The 18,323-nt window shown below is 40.0% G+C and overlaps 1 protein-coding gene across 16 annotated transcripts in view; it reads left to right on the top strand.

The window, feature by feature from the left end:
* The first annotated feature begins 4,770 nt into the window (after positions 1 to 4,770).
* The window catches only part of EPB41L2 (erythrocyte membrane protein band 4.1 like 2), a 99,708-nt gene continuing 86,155 nt past the window's right edge, over positions 4,771 to 18,323 (top strand). For 13 of the 16 annotated variants that reach the window (XM_061474918.1, XM_061474917.1, XM_061474924.1 and 10 more), the window contains exons 1-2: positions 4,772 to 4,900; positions 8,736 to 8,817. The gene's annotated coding sequence lies outside the window, so the exon portion shown is untranslated. Of the gene's footprint in view, positions 4,901 to 8,735; positions 8,818 to 18,323 lie in introns of all 16 variants that reach the window. The other 3 variants (XM_061474921.1, XM_061474930.1, XM_061474919.1) reach the window with 2 other exon arrangements.

The following is an 18,323-nucleotide window of genomic DNA, read 5'->3' on the forward strand; positions in this document are numbered from 1 at the left end:
TCACAGGAAGGAGTCTTTTAACCAGTAGTGTCTGCAAGATTGGAATCTCAGTAATTCCAAAACCTCACAATTACATTTATCATCTTATAATCACCATATAAGAGCTATCAGAGTGGGATTGCTACATTTGTCCCCTCTGTCAGCACCACAGCCGGGGTGTGAGAAAACTCATGCCTTCACACTACAGCAATATAACTTGTCTCTTGTTTCGGGCTGTATCTGACGTGTCAAAATCTGAGGCCAGAGGGAATCCACAGTGCTGTTCTACTGCAAAAAACGCAAAGCAGAATCACACATTCCTTGACGAGCAATCAAAGGTAGCAACATCCACTCCTGTGATGCCACAGGGTACCTTTCACATGACTACATGCATGTACCTAAGTCATGTAACCCTGAAATGCTGCATACAAATTATATTACAGGTCACATGAAGCCTCATGTGCCAGTAGATTAAAAATACTGTCCATGATGAGCATCATGATCAGTAATGCTGTTTTATCACAGCAGAATTTCAGGTATATGAACTTCTTTTCCTAGAGTATATTTTTATGCTGTAGCACATTTTCTATTCATTGTGGAAGATATTTTCACCTACTTTTCCAATGCCTTTTAACCTTCCTGCATGTCAGCAGGCAGACCTTTGGACAAAAAAGGAAATACATTTCCTTTCCAGAAAGCTGTCTTTTAGAAGCTTATTCCCATTTATAAATAACTTTACAGGAGGAGAGACACTCTTTCAGGACTCATTTCTAGACCACTCTGTGTTTTACTCATTAAAAACCACAGTGATGATGCCGAATAGCTGAAGTAGCTAAAATTAACAGTAGTCCTATGACTGTACTAGGAATAGATTATGTAGTTTTACTGTGTTTACTTTGTCCGTTTCTTGGAAAGTTTTTTTTTTTCCTAAATTTATGAAATGGAGGTATTTTTATAAACAAGGCATCATTTTTCCTTATGTTGTGTTTTCTTTTAAAATAAAAGTTTTAAATTAGAAATGGATTTTTTTTTCCTCATTTTCTTTTATAACGGACAGTGCGGATGGCTGTGCCATGAGGTTAATGCATAGACTGCAGGCTTAACACTATACAGGAGAAGTTACCCAAGTGTTATTTAGGTATCGCCAAGAAGCCAACTGGTTCAAGAGCTGAGCAAGCAGCCACTTTGACTATAGATTTATAATCTATAGAAACAACAGTTCCAATATGAGGTTCAAAATTGACAGTGTTTACATTCAGTTGTATTGCTGCAGTCTTTATATCTGTTAAATAAGGGTTGGTTGTATCAGGACTTTCAAGAGATTTTGCATATTGAGTGCAGCAACATATCAGTAACATTCTTATCACTGTGGCACCTACACAAAATCAGATGTAAACTCACAAGAGTGAAAAGGGCATGGAGGATAATATTTGAAGCTGCATTAATGGCATTTCTCTAGTAGTAGTGCAGCAGCAGTGTATCTCCAAAGAAAACAGCAGCTTATGAAAATTGCCACCTGACATGCTGTAGGGAGAATGACACAGACTTTATCTGGCTACTCAGATGTTTCATTATTCTGCTTATGAAATTGTCCATATCTGTCTACACTTTAGGCCACGTACATCCCACAGTAAAAGAGTTAAGGAAAAGTATACACCAAAAATTGTGTTATATTTTATACTGTTTAAAGAAAAGCAGCATAACTTTTAAATTGAGTGAAACGGTTTATTTACTTTTTCAGAATTGAACATCAGAGACGAAGGAAAGTTTGTCATAAGGCAGCAGATCTTTTCAGGAAAAAAAAAGGCCCAAAACGAGTGTGAGAAGAAACATTGGCATAATTAAAGCTCTCGGGGAGGCACAGCTAACTGGGATTCTCAGCAGAGGTGTCCAAGTCCCTCTGAGGGATGAAGAAAAAAGAGTCTGAAGCAATTTCTTTCAGACTCTTCCTGACTTTTTGCAACTCGGGAAATTTCATTACAGGCGTTTCCACTGGTTTTATAAACATTGGCAACATTACTGAAGACCATATTGTTGCAGGTGCAGCTGTCTGTAGTACTGTGCCGATTAAACTTTGTCAGGCCAATGGTATTAAATACTGGCAGTCACACAAGTGCTAGCATTAAGAAAGAGCAGTTTGGATGGTGCAGACTCAGGTAGCCTCAGAAAGCTGCAGAGACCAACAGCTGAGCCTGTAAATTAAGCCTTTTATAGTAGCAGCTATTGCTTCTATGCAGGCATGTGAAGCTGCTGTATTATTTCTTGAGAAACTGGAGCATAGTCTATCATTCCTTATGTCAAAGCATCTGAGGAATGAACCAGGGAAGATCCCATACAGAGTTTTAGAGTCCATTCTGCATATAAGAAGCACCTAGAAGTAAGATCCTAACCAATTGGTGCTGTGGTAATTTTAGCATCTGCTATATCGAAGAAAATAAAAAAAGCACAGTGACTGGTTTTCCTGAAAAAGAAAAATTACACAAATGATACTCCATCTCCTCTTTCAAAGAGTCAAAGGCTTTTTTTAATGCCATTTTTGAACGTAGAGCAACAGATACTACAGTATTTCATTAGCTTAATTTATACACTATAATAAATAAAACATGAAGATTACAAAGTAAAGCAATATAGCTAGTAAGAATTAAAACTGCTTGTGCACATGCATTATAATTGCTTCTTTAATTATTGATTCTTCATCTCTTTCACTTAACAATGTGGAATTAAGCGCAGGTATCTAAAACTGCTTTCACTCTATTCACTGCCAACTCATTGCCTCTCTGTGTGCTTACATTAATTTCCTTTAACAGCACTCCTATGAGCTGCAGGGACGTTTTTACCTCTGAAGCATCAAGATTAAAGAAAAGGTATTAATCTGTTTCTAACAGGACTTGATTTCTTGATCTTACGAAATACCCAGAATATTTATGGTATAATGCCTGTTGACTTCATTTTCAGTAGTAAGCTACTCTAAATTAGACCCCAGCATCTTAAGATTGGCATTGTGAAAACACATCCCTCAACCCCTTCACAAAATCAGATTCAAGTATGGCACATGGCATCACAGAGATTTTTGATAAAGGAAACCTGGCATCTTACAATTTTTACAGAATTCTTAAAAAACTCTCAGCAGCCTGTCATGATCCTGCTCCTCCCCCTGCTTGCCCTAATTTTTCTAGAAATGACACTGGAATTACATATAAATTATTTCACTGCACAGGTCTGCTCTAAAGGAGAAAAATTTCTTCTGTGCACTGAAAAAAAAAATAGTCATGGCTTGGTGTGCATATGAGGGTGAGGTGGGAAGTCTGTGGTTAACTTTAGGTTTTAATTCATGAAAGGGATAAAGTTGCACAGGTAACATTTACTGTGTGCTGGATTATGTAAATTCAGTATGACTGCATGTAATGAGAAAAAAAGATCAAAGCTAAGAGAGGCCTCATTTCCTTAACCAGCTAGTTGTTTAGTTGTTTTGGTTTTTGGTTGTTTGGGGTTTGTGGTTTTTTTTTTTACACCTGTTAGTACTACATTTCTCTCCCAGCGTTTTCTTTTTCTTGTACGTACATGCACAAATTGCAGGCCAAAATATCACCTCTCAGTCCACGATTTGACACACCTTTTGTATGCTAGAATTTACAAAGGGAATGAAAAGGCTAATACATGGTTTAAAGGAGAGCCCAAAGGCTTAAAGACCTGCCTTTAGGAGGAGGTGGTGTCAAGGGCAGACTGCCCACAGCACCCCTGGGGCCTGCAGCCTGTGCGGCCCAGCAGCTGCCATTACACAACATCAGGTTTTTCATATCTGGTCTCTCAGCAGTCACCATCCACAAAGTCATCAGAACCATCTTTAGCTAAGTGAAGGACAATCCCTATCAAGTCTGTAGAACATTAGAAAATACAGGTTGAAAGGAGATCTATATTCCAATCTTCTGCTCACATCAGAGCCAGCTGCGTGGTCAGAGGAGGTGTTGCTCAGGGCTGTCCCCGTTTTGGAGTGTAAAAACCCCGAGGAGCTCACTCCACTGCCCGGCTGCTCTCAGGAGCAACGAAAGCTTATTTTCACCCAGCCTGAACCTCTCATTTCAACTCTCGACTGTTTCTCCTCAGCCTCCCACCACGCCGCACTGGCTGTGTCTTCTCAACCACCTTCCCATGGGTGCTGGGGGCTGCTGTGAGCCCTCCAGCGTGACTTCTTCCCCAGGCTAAATCAGTCCCGACCCTCAGCCTCCCAGCACGGGAGGGGTGCTCTGGCCCGGCCACCTTGGGACCCCGCTGAGCTCCCTCCGGTGTGCCCGTGTCCACCCGGCGCGAGGCCCAGCTAGGAAGGGTAACCGCCTCCTCCCTTCAGTACTCCCGCCCGCCCAACCCGCGGTGCCACTGGCCTCCTTCGCAGCCCGCCAAGAGCTCGTTCCGCCTAATACCAGCGGATTACGAGTCTGCGTGGAGACACAGCCACGGGACTGGAGGACAGCGGCATCCCGCCGCCCGGAGCCGCGCCCGGCGAGCCGAAGAGGGCAGGGGGAAGGCGACGCCTGCTGCACACCGGACAGCCTGCCCGGTGCTGTGGCTCGCCTGCAGCGCTCCCAGGCAGCCGTCCCTCTCGTGCAAGTGTCCAGACTGCCCCGGTGCCACCCCCGACGCCCACCTCACCACGCAACTCCCCCACCGAAGAGCCCAACCCCACCGCACCCCTCACGAGCGGCGGCTGCTGGAAACGGCCCAGCAAGAGGGGGCGGGGCCAGAGCTCCCGCTGTGACGATTGACTGGAGCTCCAACCAATGGCATCGGGGCGCGGGGGCGGGCATGGCGCGGATTGGCCGTGGGGCGGTGCCGGCGGGGGGTTCTCCCGTACTGCGCTGACGGCTGCAGTTGCAACTTCGGTATCGTGTGTGAGGCTGGTCGGTGGTAGGCGTTCGGGCAGCAGGTACTGGCGAGGAGTGGGTCCTCGAGCGCTGCGACCCGCAGCCCTGCCTCCCGCTGGCGGGGGACGCGGCAAGAGGGCGCTGGGCAGCCGCAGCGCTGCGGCGGAGAAGGGGGGCTGCTATGCGCTGAGGGGCCGCTTTGCCCTGCATCCGTCAGCGCTTTCCGCCGTCCGATGCGGGATGCGGGGGCTGCGGGCGGGGCCGGGCCGGGCCGGGTGATCGTCCTGTGGGCCGAGTTGCACCCTTTCTCCCGGCCCCGAGCGGCTGCTGGGCGGGTGTGAGGTCGGTCGGTCGGTCGGTCGGTGAGGGCTGTCAGAGCCGGGGACGGCAGGGGGCGGCAGCGGCCCTGAGGAACCGTGTCCGGAGCGGTGGCCTGGGTGGGGGAGATCATCTCGGTGCCGCAGCCCCTCCTCGCCCTGGGGCCTTTCACCTCTCCTGGGCGGACTGGAGTTTCTGAAGGGGCCGGCTTCTCCCTCCCGCGTCTCCGCCACGGGTTTGGGCGCTACTTCCAGCGAGTTGCGCCGCGGGCAGCAGCTCCTCGCCGCTCAGGTTCAAATCTCCCTCGCGGGGCTGCCCCGGCGGGCACTGCCCGCCCGCCGCTCTGCCCTATGAGCCTGCCGGGGCAGGGCCCGTCAGCGCTGGGCGTGCTCCCGCGGTCCCGCCCGGACTCGCATCTGCTGCCGTGTCGCGTCCGCCACTTCCTCGTCAGAGACAAGGAGGAGAGGAGGATTTTTCCCTGAAAATATGTCCTGTTTTCTGCTGGTTACTCTCCCGCACCCATCGGTGCGAGAGGAGTGTTTAATTTTTTTTCCTTTTCCTGCTAGAACACCACTCCTCATTCTGATAACTTCATCTGTTTGCATCTTGGGCAGTTTCTTTCAGCTCTAAGTGAGCAACTGCAGAAAAATGTGCTAAATAGAATTCTGCACTAGAGCTGTTTATCGGTAATTAGGTAGGGGATGAAGTTGAGGAAGACTGTGCATTCGTAATTTTCTTAAGAGACTGAAAGTCAGCTTAGAATCCTATTGTGTGTGTTCTTTATCTATTGTTATAAAAAGTTTACCTTTCAACATGTGATGACCTGGCCTCTGTGTGAACATTAAGCACTGACAGCTTTAAAAAACTGAGGTGTTATTTATAAATTTAGGTCCAAAGTTCATCTCCTATTATTGTTCTTTTGGGAGGCTTTGATTACAGGGCAGTAAAGTCTGAATACTCTCAAAAGAGCTATTAACTCTGTGGTAACATTTTTAGTGCATCATTTTTCCACAGATGAGGATACCGCTGAGTTGAAGATAATGCCTTCTGATGTTAATAGTACTGTGCATGCATGTGTATGGCTGGAATGGGCTTAAGGGAGGTTACTGTATGAATGATCGCCGATTGACAGAAAGGGAGTTGGTTTGAGGGTTTGTCATCTTAATGATTAGGATTTCCAGAAACAGCTTCTGAAATAAATCACTGACTGGGAACAGGTAATAGCCAGCTAGGGAGTAAACTTAGGTTAAGGTGCTTTGATACCTGTAATGACTAGCAAGCAGATCAGTTAGTTGTTTTTTTTTTTGTTGTTGTTTTGTTTTTTCTTCATGTAAAGCTGTCTAAGACAGATTTTTAATTAAAACAGTCTAATTTATAGCCTTTTCATTGACAGGTAGTGCTTTACTTGGCTTTGCTGCCTCATTTTCCAGTCTGCTAGCATGGGTGCTTCCAGAGTGTTAGTGAAATGCAACAAGCACGTAGTTGTGCAAAACTTAGCCTTCAGCAAGATCTCACAAAAACACATTTCCAGACCTGGAGTGTTTGGAATAAAAAGCGGTGTGATATTTTTAAGTTTCAAACATCAGATAAATTCAGCTCCTAAGCTGCAGAGCTGTCCGGTTATAGAACAGACCTAGTTCAGAACCAGTTTTGTGCCATCCTGGGTTACACAGAAGCAGTCCTGAAAGGGTGTTCAGCTGAAGCATCCTGCTTCAGCCTACTCTACTCCTTCCCAACAAGTTTCCATTTCTGCTTGCCATGCTGTTTTCTATCTGGTCTTAACCTCTACGGTGGGAAGTTAAACTGCTTTCTCTTGCTTAAAGTTCTAATGAGTTTGATTCGCTTTGTGCTTATGCTGTGACCTTCCCTTTCATGTTCTCAGAGGTTATGGATCTCAACGTTTGTATCAACAGTCTGTACCCATGGCAGATGGGCTTGTATTGTAGCAATATCATTTAGAATGGTCCAGACAAGGCTGTACATATTGTACATATTCTGTGCGCACACATCTTGCAGTAAAGAAGAGGGAGAGTTCAAACTGAACAGTCAGGGCCATGTGGAATAGACTTCCAGGCTTCAGTTCTTTGAAAATATAGCTGTTGTTCCCCTTCCAGTTTGATAAATCTCCAGCAATTGCAGTCAATTCATAACAGATTTTATTACCACTTTTTGATACGACTTAAAAAGTAGGAGGAAATGCAGTGCTCTGAAGCCCTTCTGACTTGTTGATGTGAATTAATGGAGTTTCAGCAGCAACACTGAATATATCTCATTTAGAGAGGGTAATCTGAAGAATAATTGCATTTCTTATTGTATTCAATATAATCTGACTAATTTAGTGAGGTCAGATATAGTCAAAATATGCATTTTTCATGTAGCCATCTCCTAAGCATACATTTAAGGATGAACAACATGGGTCATAGAGAATGAGAAAGTGTTCTGGGAAGTAAATACATTTGAAAGACATATTGTGGGTTGTGAATAATAATAATTTGCACATAAGTTCTCTGTAAGTTGTTGTTAAAATTAAACTAGGCATATAAACAATTTATAAAATACATGACAAGGTAATAAAACCTGTCTGTAGTTGGTGCTTTTGTGATTTGTTTTGGAATTCTGTGTTCACTTTTGGCATTAAACTTTACAAAGTGGAGAGTAATAACCTGAAAGAATTGCAGAAGTTACATGAAGGACTGGAAAGCATGTTTCAGTACAAAGATTCATCTATTTAAGGATTAAAAAGGGATGGAACAAACTAAAATGGTGATAGTTGTGCGTGTAATGTGAGTGACAACCATTAATCATGGCTATGAAAAGATTTAGTGACAGGAAAAGGATCTAAATGGTTTACATTAGTAATAGTTATGTCTCTAGTGCAGTACTCTAATTGTTGAAAGAGGACAGGTTTTCTACATTTTGTTTTACTGTGTGTAAATTTCAGTAGGCTCAAAATGGTTTTACCGAAGGTTGTTGTGTATAGCATATTTGCCATTAGATATCTTTAAAGCAAGATTAAATGCTTTCCTGAGAAAGATGTACTAATTCTAGTGGTGTTTTCATTCTGGAACTGATCATAAGTTGGGGGGATCAGGAGGAGGGAAGGTGGGCTTTCTCCTCATTGCACGCAAAATTAACCCAAGAAAAGTAGTGCTGGAAAATGATTTGTTGTATACTTGAACAATGGCGGGACACAAGAAAGGAGGATGGGAGCAAGAAAAGGGGATGTGGAAGTGTCTGATTGTGTTATAGCCTAGGTTATACAAGAAGTCAAACTACATTGTACGGGGTTATTTTCCGTTTTCTGAACTGAAAGACTTGACTTAAGAGTGTTAGACTTTACAATTAACTGCCACACTTCCATTTTTTTAGAAGGAGAGATAATCAAAGAGCAAGTTAAATGACTGTGTTGGTGGTTTGTTTTTTGTTTTTTTTTTTTCTTCCTATGAGAAAGGTCGTTCACATTTACAAAAGGTATTTCTCATTTTAGCACAGTTCAGTTTCACTTTGGTTTTCTAATTCACTCAGTGGGTGGGATAGTTTTCGATGTAATTTGACTCCAAATTTAACTCTTTCTGACAGGCAAAGAAGATATTGTGCTGTTACCCAGTTGTCACAGTTGACTGGATTCTACTAATTTTCAAGACTTCTACTGGAGTGAAAGGTAACTTGTGATTAATTTTTTTTTTTTAATGTCAGAAAATTCACTGTAGGAATTTACTAAATAGGTGAAGTTCTGTGTTCTGTTTCAACTTGTCCAGTATTTCCGCTGTTGTAATAAATTTACATGGTTTAAATTGTCAGTTTTGTAATCTTATAGAGGAAAGAACATACTAGCGATACAGTAAATATTTAGATTTTTAGCAAATCTTACTTATTAATTAAAATGTTTGTGATATAAACTCTTCCGTGAAGGTAATTTTACTGGTAACTTATTTCCTACATAGACTTCACTTTGAGTGCTTTGTGAAGATTTACACTCTTAAGTGTAGGCCACATCAACAGATCATTGATTAATTAATATTGGGTAATCCAAAAATAGCCATTCTCTTTGGCTAGTCAAATAAGAAAAGAATGTTCTGTGTATGGTATGAGGTTATAGGCTTGCATGTCATGCAAGTGGGGCAGCTCAATGGGAATACAGGCTTGTTTATTTTAATTGGCATGGAGGAAAAAAAATGTTTGTTTCCATTGCAGTAGTGACTGATAGGTTGGTGGCACTGTGTAAACACTACATTACAGCAACTATGCAAGTGCTGTTGTCTGCCCAGCAAGCTGTGTAGGCATTGCTGACAGTAATGCTGAATGGCACTGTCTGATTTCAGTTTCCAGCTTCTGACTTCGTTTCTCCATTTTATATTATTCATGTAGCTCCTTATATCTGACATACTACCTTGAAAATAGAAGCAGTCAGGAGAAATCTATGGACTAGATATGTAAAACTTGAAACCCAAACAAAACACGAATCCTTTTTCCAGTAATTCTTTTCACCTTCTTGCCTTATACATTCCTGCATTCTGTGTTATCTTCCTAGTTCTAGGGGAAAACTGGGCTGCATCTCCTTTAATTCTTTACTCAGTTGTAGGTAATCTTTATGAGGTCTCATAAAGAAGAATTTCAGATGCCTACCTTTTGCTCTGCACATCACATGTTTCATGACTGGACTTACAAGATTCTCTGAAGGCCTGACCAGCTAGGTTGGCCTCTTGTATAAAAACTGATTTTCTGGCTCTGAATACTCTCAGAAGCAGGTAGTTATATTTTATTGGTTTTTGGTTATTTTTTTTGTCTCTCTAATGGAGATAAGGTCCTACTGCCGTTCATCTGTGTAGTGCTTTCATTAATAGTACCTTGGCTCTTCAGAGACCTTATTGAGAAGGAGCATTGCAGGAAGATACTCCCTGTAAAACTGGAGACTGTCAGCGTCTAGGGGGTTAACTGGATGTTTTACTTGATACTGCATCTACCATGGTGCGCATATTCATTTGTGTCGGTTTCTCTTCCCTGCATTCTTTCTGACCTGTCTTCTAACTTACCTTGCTGTTAAGTGATGCAGCCTGTGTGCTCTATGAGGTCATTGTTAGAAGACTTTGATACTGAATGGTAAAATAGTGTTGGCCAAGGGCAGTTTAAAGGGAACTGTGTATTGCCTTGGTGCTCCAGATTTGAATTTTCCTTTTGCTTCTACATTGTCTATATGGTTTTCTGTTTGCAAAGTGGTAGTTCTGGAAAAAAGTTCCGTAGAAGATGTTCAGTTACCAGAAAATAAAAATAGACTAAAAAAGTGTGGGCTCTTTGAAAGATCAGTTTCATCTTAAATTGCTTACACTGATGACAAAGCAGAGTTTAACCAAATATTTATTGTTGAAATTACTCTATAATTAGTAGTGTTGTACAGCTAAATGTAACACCAGATTTTACTGTAAATTACTGCTATCCCATTACTGTGGCTTGAGAAGTATAGACTTTAACTGTGGTATTCTTTTTAGTGGCCTGAATAAGAATTTGACTACAGTGTTTTAAGAAGATAGTTTTTATATTTTTAATAACATTCTTCAGTACATATTTAAAATGCATGATGTGCTGTCTTACCACAATGGAAAATTAAAACAGCTTTTTCTAATTTGAAACATTCAATTGTCCTGTATATGGGATTAAAATGTATATTCTTGTTGCAGGCTTTTGAATGTGGACTAGGCAAACTTTTAAATTCTGATTGACTCAGCATATATCCTACTTCTTCTGAAAATCAAACCAAAATTAGAATATGATGATAAAAATACGTACTTAGGTTTCATGTTTGTGGAAAGCAAGAATTCATTAATAAAATATTTTAGAGTACACTGAGTCAAGCTCCTTTGAGTTTGAACATTTTGACTTTGGAACTGCAAGTTCTTTTTCAATTTCCAAATTGAACAAGTTTTGTACTTTGTAGTCAGTATATATAAATGAACTGTTTGCTGTTTCCTAAGCTGGAAGAAGCCTCTTTATCCCCTGTTTGGCTTACTCCTTTATGAAGTTGTACTTAAATGCTGTACTTAAATAATACAGTAACTGCTGTTGTTCCATCATCAATTGGTTAAAGAAATTTGGTGAAAGAGCAAGCCAGTACATCACTGATACTGTCTTAGGGCACTGGATCCTTTTCCTTGAATAGCTTTCTGGGTACTTTTCCTTTTAGGATATTACATTATTGGACCATGAATCTGAAGCAAATGTCTGGAGGAAATGAGGTGGGGAAGTGGAGCAGAAGCCACTATCAAAACCCAAAGAATGTCACAGCATAAACTTCATACTTAAGTGCATGTTTGGTCTTATGGCTGCTTTGTCCCCTCTGTAGCGAACGGTTTTGTGTTGCAGTGATCTTTGACAGCCAGCTACCTACCTAATGGTAAGAGGCAGCTGCTTGGATCAAGGCTGAGATTGCTACATATCAATACTACTACTTCTGTACAAACCCCAATTGCAAGTGATATAGTATTAAACCTGTTTTGACCTGTAGTTATCTCATGTTAATTAACTTCAGCTGTTGGATATTTGAACTCAGTTTCAGTGTGCTTTCTATACTGTTTGTGTACTTAAGGATGTGTCTTATAGAAAGCAATTAATGTTTAATGAGATCTGTGCACTTACAGTTTTTCTTTCCCCTCCTATCCTTGAGTATGACATTTGCTTACAATGAGACCATTGTAACTTTTTCTGAGTAGATTGTAATATTTTCATTCAGAAGGGTAAGACACATTTCTGAAGACTGAGATCCATATTCTCAGACTTTCTCTTAATTCCATTCAATAGAAAAGGTGAAACATGTAGCATATTAAAACAATTTATTTTTTTTTCTCAGTTGAATTTAGTCAGAATGTAATTTCAGAAAGTAAGGATGCTGTATGTAAGTGAATTTGGGAGTACTACAGTCCTGCATTGCAGGTGAGAAAATGCTGGGTCGAAAAAGGTGCCTTCTCCATAAAAGTGTTCTATAAAATGACTTGCATCACTAGAGGTTTATGTTTAAAAACCTCATCCAAAACTAAAATGAAATCTTAATACAGAGCATGGTAGTGAATGACAGTGTTCTGACTTGGGGAGAGTGCCAGCATGATTGATTCAAATAGAATAGTTTTAAGAAACCACATATAACAAATTTAACTGGATATTCCTGCTTTTTGAAGACCTGAAGGGGCTGAAGATAGAGACCTTTTTACCATGGCACACCCCCATCCATCTCCCCCCACACCTGTGCGGACTTGTTTTGGCAAATTTAGTAAAACATAGAACCCTACATTTTACTTTTATCCGTCAATCATTCCAAGATCAATAATTCTGATAGGGTATTTGCAGTCTTAACTGAGTTACTGGCTGGGCTTAAACCGTGACAACTAGAGATAAAGTATCAAATGTGAGACAGTTCTTTATGGAGGAAAAGTTTGTACGATTTTGGCTTTGATAGAAAAGCATGATGCTGGCAGCTTCATTACTTGTCTGTTACATATCATAACTCTCTTTTTTGTGTTTCAAGAAAGCCTAATGAAGCCCTATAAAAATACCGATATGTTAGCTGAAGTGTATTTTACTATGCTGACTTATTCAAAAGTTGAAATAATTTAACTGTTCATCTTGAGGAATCATGGGACTTGGAAGTACTGGGCTAGGAATGTTTTATTTGTTGCCTGCAAATGGATTTTTAAAAGCCTATGTGAAAAACCAAAACATGCTTCCCATATATTGGGAGCAGATTTGATTCACTTATTTTTTTGCTTTTATAGAAATGCAGCTTCTTTGCTTTTTTTTTTTTCAGACTTTTGTTCAGTTCCCCTGGTTTTGTTTTAATTTTTTTTTTTAGTTTTTTTTTTTAGTTTTTTCTTCATTCTCTTAACTTTCATCACAGTGGAGCACCTATGAGGAAGGTGGTTGGTTTACCATAAAATTCCCCAGCTGTTGGTACTGGTTTAGAGTATGCCATATGCTTTAGATAAAGGATGAGACATATGCCATATATAGCAGCATTAAACCTTTGGACTGGGACCACATGAAAACAGTTTTTATTGGATGAACTGTTCAGTCACTGTCATGAGCCCTAATTTTCTAGAAACATCTTGTCTACATAAACTGTTGAATGATGTGGGAAGATTAATTTGCCTGGTGAAGTTTTTTTGTTGTTGTTTTAAGGTTGGTGGTTGGGTTTTTTTTTATGCGTTAGAATTTGTATTACATGGTGTATGAGGAAGTTATCTTAGTCCTTGCTTGAAGTTTTAAGCATCAGGAGCTAGCACAAGATGATATTCTAAAATGCATTGACATTGCCATGGGATTTTTTTTTTTTTTTGTCTCTTCCAACCTTAGTAACGGCTTACGACTTTTTTTACTAGGAGTTAATTGTAGTTTTCTTGAGTGCTGGTTTCTTTTGGTCTATTTGTTATTGGATGCTGTTCTCTGTTAAACTTGAATCCATTTTTAATTAAATTTTGCAGTTTCCCTCTTTGAAGTAATTTTTTAGTAGAAAAGGTAGTTTGTTATATATGTGGGGTTTTTTTGTTTTTTTTTTTTTAAATTTTAGTCAAGTTAGGTGACTTAATATATATATATTTGAGCTGAAGCTTAGCGGTGCAGTGGGCACTTAGTGCTTCTGGAAGTATGTCCAGCTTTATCAAATTTTTGAATTGTACTGTCTTAGGTAGTTCTCGTGTGTTACCCACAGTTTCTGTGGCAGTTTGTCAGATCTTGATCTTCCACCACCCTCTTCTTTTTAGTATAAAGTGGATTAAAGATGAACCCTTTTTTTCTGGGGGGGGGGGTGAAACAAAGTAGTTTGCTTGTTTGTTTGTTTTGCAGGGGTATGGAGTTCGTAATTTCTTTCAGAGAAGGACAGCTTCTGCTTCAGGTTCTGCCTCCAACCAGTGTACTGGAGCTGGTCACTTATCTCCTAGTCTATTGCTGCTACATGTATGTGTGGGGAATCTGCGGGACAGCACTGTGTCATAACGCATTTGTCTGCTGTCAGCACCAATTCTTGAAATAATCTCTTCCTGATTTGAGGAAGAGGGTTTCTATATGCTTATGGAAAGCAACAGTGTTTCATGACACCTGTGACTCAAATTGCATCTGCATAACAAAATCGGACTAAAAATGTCTGATTTTGTACAGTTAAATCTTCTTTTTTTTTTTTTCCCTAGATGATTTCATATGTAGTAGTAATCTCTGATAGTTTCTGATGATTCTGATACTTGAATGTGGAAATTCTCTTAGCGAAGTTCCTTTAACTTTCTCACATGGCAGAACAATTTTCTGTGCAGAAACCAACTTGGAAAGTTTTACAGTATATACTTCTGTTATAAAATGAAAGAATAACAATTGTAAAATAGCAACTTTTACATCTGTTAAAATAAAGTTTTACGACTACTAAATATTCTTATTAGAACAGCAAGATTCTGCTATCATGGGAATTACACTTGTACCGTTTTTCAAGTTGCTTGTTTGCTGTTGTTAGGGTATTAACAAATCTTTTTATAGATGACAAACCATGTTTTGCCAGTAGATTTTTGCAAGCTTCAAATTATTTCTACAGTATCATAAAGTAAAATTACAGAGATTTGTTTTCTTTCAACATATTTTTGCAGAGCATTATTAGTCTCAAATGGTATGTAAACTATGACAGCATGGAGGGAAAATGTGCCACTGTGTAGGAGTGAATTGGAACTGGAGGTACTAGAGACATTTCTAACTATGACACTATTTGTTTGCCTGGTTTATAGCAAAGACTGTGATTTTTTTTTTTTTTTTTTTTTTTGTACCTTTGGTCATACGTATCTGGTAGGTACAAACAGTAGAACGACAAATGTGGCCACTAATTAGATTGTAACTTTTTTTCTTCAATACTTAACTTGAGCATATTGAAGTTGTGGTATCGGTGGGAAGCTCTGTGTCCATGGATCCTTCAAGGACGGTACGTTTGAACTATTGTTCCTATCATGGGACCTTTAAAACAAGAATGTACTTGGAGATGCCTTTAAAATAGGAGGCTGAGTATATCTGTAGTCCGTATGGAGGTTATGTTACACAACTGAAGTTGGGCTTCCATTTTCAGCAATAGATGTACTGTTCTGAGTGATTTCCCTCCCTTCCACTTCAGTTCATCCTTTAAAGGCATGGTTCCCTTCATCCTTTCTGCTCCAAGCAAGCACTTTGTAACCTTTCCTCCCCACTTCATTTTCTTCTGTTCTCTTGTCTCTTTTGGTCTCCCCTTGAATTAACTCTGAAGTAAACACTACTGTCGTTTACAAAGTTGTGTACTGCTGAAGAATTGAAGATGGCTTTTCCTCCGCTAGTCATTGCTAAAGAAACATTTGGCATGAGTTGAGAGTGGTCTGATAATATGATGCAAAGGTTGCAAAACTTTGTGTCTACTGTGAGCAGTAAAATGTTACCTGATCTACAGCTGCATTTTTAAATGGTACACTAATATGGAAGGTTTCCTGTTGCTTTATATGAAGGTAGTCACATTCAGGGTTTTAGCTGAAATTGAAACAGATGCCTCAGAATTCTTTGTTTAAACATAGGTAACATAACTATTGCTGCAAATGAGAACCTAATACAGACCCTTACATCAACATAATTAGAATATATTCTTCTCCTGCAAAACCAGGTTAAGTTGAATATCCTCCCATGCAGGACTTGTAAACTTTTGTTTTGAAAAGAGTTGTGGTGCCTTTCACCTGGCTAGACTAAGGGAGATGCCTCATTATCTTCTCAGGTATATCTTCCTTTGCATGAAAAACCTTTCAGTTTACTGACTTGTCTCTATGCTTGGGAACCACTGCCATAGGCATACTTACATTTCAACAATATGCAGTCATTCACATGACAAAGCTGTCTTTTGATGCTGATACCCTGAAGGGCTGGTAATTCTGCAGAGGGCTAAAATATTCTGCAGGAATTTTGCCAGAAGTTCAGTGCTTTTCAGCCAAGAGAATTTGTGTACTATATTCAGTTTTCCAATTTGATCTGGAAATCTGTCATCAGACATCTAGTGATTTGGTTATAATTACTTTTTTGAATCATTTGTATGCTTTATGTTTTTGCTGCTGTTCTTCAAAACACACTTGCAATTTTAGTGTAGAAGTTTTGAGGAACTCTTGTTTAAATTCTTAGCATGCTGCAGGACAAGAAGTGATGGCAAGAGAAAAGTCACTAGTGCGTGTGGAATGAATAGGTACCAGTCCTGGACTTTGACTTCCACTAGCTTTCGATTTCTGATTGCAGTGCTAAAGAGGGTGTTACTTTGGGGGTGATAAATGTGACTTCTCAGTTAAAAAAGTTCTTGCATGAAAATTGTTATTTAGAGTGACATTTATAGAGTGATTTTATAATCTATCACTCATATATATGAATCTGTAAGTTCACACAAAAGAAGGTGTTATAATATAGGAGCTGATAGGCAGACAGAAAATACATTTTTGGGAAGGATTTGTTGTGGTGAAAATCATGCTTCTTTTACCGCCAAAATGCAAAGACTTATGTATTGAGATACTTCTGAATGCTTTTGAATGATTTTATTTTTGGTGGTCTTATGAGTATTGTATCTATGTCATTCTGCAGCTTACATAAGCATTAGGAGACCCGAGTGTTACTAAATATGAGGTATCTCCTGACCTTTCAGAAAAGGTTGAGATGCCATTATGAGAGTTGTAAATCAGATGTGCTGAGTTTTTGTAATAAGATGCCAAAGATCCGTCACTTTTTTCTCTTCCCCAGAGTCTCAAGAGTATTGTAACTTGATTTATATTGTTTTCTTCCAAGTCAAGAAATTTATTTAAGCAGCTTAAGCTCTACACAGGCTGCAAGTGGACTTCTCTTATGTATTTTACCTCTAACATAGCCTACTGGACTTTGTATTTTCTTCAAAAGAAAAATATATGGAAGTTGGTATAGTCGGTTCCCTGGATGAGACTGAAGTGCTCTATGAATTGTCTGTATGTGAAGATGAGTCTGTGAACTATCACTGCAGTTTTGAAACTGTCCATTGGTGCTCAGATCAGAGGTAGTTGGACTACCCAGCTGTGAGTAAAGGTAACCTTCTGATTCAGGCCATGACACGTGTTTCCATGCACAGTGCTCTCTGTTTCCAGTCTAAGAGGTCACCATGCCCAATAAACTAAACTGCAGCAAATTCTGTGCCCTTGTGATGGGGGGTAAAGAAATGATGCCATAATTTATTTGTAGTCTGAATTGCTGCTGCCAAAATTCCAGAATGACTGTCTAAAGTTTTGCTTTCTCAGATTTGTGAGCTGCAGCAGTTAAGGTGTGTGGGTAACTTTTCTGAAGTAATTAAATTTATACACTGTGATAAGATCACCTGATCCCAGGCCTTCTCTTTCCCAAACAATCTCTGCGTTCTCAGCCTCTCATCATATGGCAGGTGCTGCAAGCCTTGAATCATCTTAGCTGGGCTTGTTCCAGTATATCCTCAGCTCTCTTGTATGGGAGAACCTAAAACTGGATGGACCTGCAAACTGTAATTTGCAGTGGGGGCATTGTGGCAGATAAGTCTGCTGTGAATCTATAGGCATCAGTTAGATATGGGGGAGGGTCCCACTAGTTTGTCTTGTAATGCTGTATCATGTATGGTCTGCGTACCTTTTGCCTGTGATAACCTTGGCACTCCTTACAAGAACATATGGTTCGTATTTGGTTCTCAAGACCAGCTTCCAGGCTCGTATAAGGTATGGTAGTAATAGGATACGATAGGATTAGTGAAAAGACAATCAACACAGAGAATGGGGTTTACTTTTAAGTATGTGTGTATGTATACATAAGAAGTTTGCCTTGTGATTTGTAATGGTTAAAAATAAAAAGTTACATGATTTAGCTTCTGTTTTGTTTCATTTTGATCATTACCTGTACAGGAATATCTTCAGGAGATGTCAAGTGGGATTTGAACTCTGTATGTGAGGATCAGTAGTTAGATTGAGAGCAATTATGGAAATTTTATGACTGGGAGACAGAAGTTAATGTTTCCAATTTCATTTGAGAATTCCAATTCACTTCAGCAGGATTTTTTTTTTAAAGAATAGTGAATACTTCTGGTAAAAATGAGTAATTAGAGTGCCTTTTGCTGTCAGGCAAATTTTGCTGCTATACAAACTTAATCTGTGAGTTCTTGGAATCATAGAATCA

This window comes from Pezoporus flaviventris, unplaced genomic scaffold, assembly GCF_033815535.1.
Source record: "Pezoporus flaviventris isolate CSIRO_AGI_PZ_B2104156 unplaced genomic scaffold, CSIRO_AGI_Pfla_v1 ptg000081l, whole genome shotgun sequence".
In the NCBI taxonomy this organism is placed as follows: domain Eukaryota; kingdom Metazoa; phylum Chordata; class Aves; order Psittaciformes; family Psittacidae; genus Pezoporus; species Pezoporus flaviventris.